This window comes from Cavia porcellus, unplaced genomic scaffold (genome assembly GCF_034190915.1).
Source record: "Cavia porcellus strain 051 isolate PalLab524CR breed Dunkin Hartley unplaced genomic scaffold, mCavPor4.1 scaffold_2, whole genome shotgun sequence".
In the NCBI taxonomy this organism is placed as follows: Eukaryota; Metazoa; Chordata; class Mammalia; order Rodentia; family Caviidae; genus Cavia; species Cavia porcellus.
In genome coordinates, this window is record NW_026947485.1 from 138,412,433 (window position 1) to 138,415,776 (window position 3,344).

General features: G+C 33.9%; 1 non-coding gene across 1 annotated transcript; it reads left to right on the forward strand.

The window, feature by feature from the left end:
• Positions 1–213: 213 nt before the first annotated feature.
• On the forward strand, positions 214–377 carry LOC111754528 (U1 spliceosomal RNA). The gene has a single exon (XR_002789206.1). It is a non-coding gene; the product is annotated as a U1 spliceosomal RNA (small nuclear RNA).
• The last annotated feature ends 2,967 nt before the right edge of the window (positions 378–3,344 follow it).

Genomic DNA, 3,344 nt, shown 5'->3' on the forward strand with positions numbered 1-3,344 from the left:
GCAATTCTAGTACTGCACATTATTTTCAATCTACTGTCACATTCGTAAGCATATAAAATGCAGCACTAAGGATTTAGCTCAGAGGTGTAAGCACCTGCCTGGCAAGCATGAGGTTGTGAGTTCAGTCCTTGCTAGAAAAACAAACAAGTAAACCCAAAACCACAATAAGCATATAAAATGCTATTTTTTTTTACTCCATTAAAATATTTTTAGATACTTACCGGGCAGGGGAGGTACCATGATCATGAAGATGGTTTTCCCAGGGTAAGGCTTATCCATTGCACTCTGAATGTGCTGACCCCTGAGATTTCCAAAAATGTAGGAAATGCCACTGTATAATTTGTGGTAGTGGGGGACTGTGTTCACACTTTCCCCTGAATTAAATATATATTTTAGGTTTTTCTTTGCAGCAAAATTCTTCATAGCTCTTCATTTTTAGTTAATGTTAGATATTGCCTATTATTTTCTTTCTCTATTTTCTATTAAAACCATTCTAATTATGACTTTGTCTCTGGATTTCTGCTCTTAATCTTCCTCTTACCTGCCAAAATTCTTTGGCACTGTTGATTAGGTTTTTTCTTTTTCACTGATGCACTCTTTCCTTTGGCTTTCAGGGTATCATACTAGCTGCTTTTCTATGACTTTACTAGCTCCTCATTTCTAGACTCTTATTTCCCATCTCTCTCTAGTCCTCTTAATGAACTAGAAGTAGAGATTTCTCAATTTATTTGTCTTCTGTTCTCATTCTGCATCTGTTAGCTTGGGACTATCTACTTTTACTGCTTTAGATCCATGAAGCTGTGTATTAATGTCTTCCAAATTTGCATCTCCAGTTCATATTCCTTTCTCAAATATGTGATTCTTCTAACATATCTAGAGATGATTGTTCCTCTGTTCCTTAATCTATTTCATCTAGAGCATTCCCCAACTCAGTTAACATCATTTTATCAGTCCCTAAACCTTGGTGTTAATTTGCTTTTTTTCATACTCCTTGTGCAGTTTATCAAGAAGTCACATTAGCACTACCTTCAAAATATATCCATAATCTCATCATATTTCTTCACCTTCACTGTCACCGTCAGCTCCAGTTGGATCCAAATCACTCTTAGCACTAATTGGATTACTACGATCATCTTCTCATGGTCTCTCTGCTTTTCCTATTAGGCCCTCTCAATCTTTCCTCAATGAGCAATCTATACTCTGTGCCTTTCATCTGGAGGACAAGGCAGCATTCAGTGGACCCAAGACCATACACGCTTTGCACCTCCCGCCCCACATTTCATCCCTCTCAACTCTCCCATTTGTTTCTCCTTCTTGAGTCCTCGTGGCTTCTGCTGTTGCTCAAACACACCGGTCTCATTCAACAATCTCTAAGTTCATCATTTCCTGTTCGTGGTGTAACACCCAATTACCTGCATACCTAATTCTGTCACCTTCTGCTTAAGTGTCACTTTCCTAGTGAGGTCTGCTCTGGGATATTATGAAATATTAATAGTTGTAGCTCCTCTCCCCCAGCAATTCTGATTTTCCTCTACTTTTCTATATAGCATTTAATGTTTTTCTAGTACACATTGCAATTTACTTATCAAAGTTACTGTTCCTTGTTGATCTTCCACTTTAAAATGCAAGTTCCATGAGGGAAAGATTGTTTGTTCTCTGTTGAACTGAAAATATCTACATTTGAATACATATTGTACTATCTAATAAATATTTGCTTGATGAATAAATACATACTAATTTTAGAGCAGTTTACAGTGTTTTAAAGGGAGAAGTATGACTAAAAGTTTGTTTATTAATATAAGATTATTAATCAAATGTAAATAATAAAAACCACTGTTATTTTCTCATTTCTAAGAAAGTTAAGCATTGGTTTATATAAGTACTAGGTGGACGGAAGAAATAATCCAGTTTTTCCACTTGTCTTACATATATTTACTAAGTATTTCTTACATATTTAGACACTGTCACAGCTTGGGAACTACAATTTCAAAGATAGATAAAAATCCTAACTAAAATCATGGAATTATATTCTAGTGTACTGTATTATATAATGAAGTATTTAATGCCATGCTAAACTGGATTCTATTTGGGTTTTGCCAAATCAGTTATACTATATTTGATGTCATCATTATTCTTTGACTAATATATTTTACTGGTTACAAGAATGGGCTTTGGAATCAGAGAAAAAGTAATTTAAATCTTGGCTCAGCTGTCTATTTCCTGTTTGACCTTGAGCAAATGACTTAACCTCTCTGACTTCTAGCTTCTTCATCTATAAAATGTGGGCTAATTTCTACAGTAAAAGATTACTTCCTTAGATTGGCAGGCCTGATCCCCTCCAGATTAATATTTATAACTATATATCTTAACTCTGAAGAAAGACAATGATTTACAAGAGACACTCTAGTTTGAGAGTTTTGGTATACAATTTGAAATGTTAATTACAACAAGAAATCAATTTCAAATGTATGTATGTCTTACAAAATCTTTTATTTGTTTTTAATGTCAGAAAAATCACTTTAAAATTTATTTTATATGTTTTGCATTGAATGAAAATATCTTCTTTGCACATAAAAAGAAATTACATATTGTATTAAAACTAAATATTTGCTGGTGTAAACATTTTATATAATGAATGTGTTTTTCCTATGAAGTTATCAATGGGCAGTTGGAATTTGTAAGCCATACCCGTTTCATAAAGAATGCTTTTGTAAAAATCTAGTAATTTTTTAGTAACAAACTTTATTTCAAAAATATGAAATTTCTTTCTAACCTGCACAAATAGGGTTTGGGAAGGTCAGTAACCATCAGTATTTTCCTTGTGTCTGGCAGCCTCAAACCAGGATGCTGATAGATCTTTGGAAAAGATCAGGCAGTGTCCTGTCTTGCTTTTGCCACCCTTCATTTTAAGGCTCTCTTTTTAATTTTTTTTTTAAAGAGAGTAAAATTAAACACAACAAAACAGAACAAAATAGGATGTAAGAAAGCAATGTAAGAGATATAAATTTCAAAGCTAGATGACCTGAGATCTTCACCATCTATCATATTGTCTCTTGTTTTCTTCTAAATAGTTGTTCATGTCTTTGCATACAGAGAATTCATACAAAACAACATGGTATAAAACTGATCCGAACAGAATGGGGAAGGCATTTTAGGTCTTCAAAACCAGACAATAGGGACGGCATTATTTGCTGTCTCTTGTTCTCTTCAAAATAGCTGTCCATACTTTCATGTATATTGAAGTTCAACAAAACAAAACAGGCTAAAATCACATCATTAATTGGAACAAAGCAAAACAGGGATAAAAGTACTTGCCTTCAAAGAGATGGTCCCCACCCCCTATT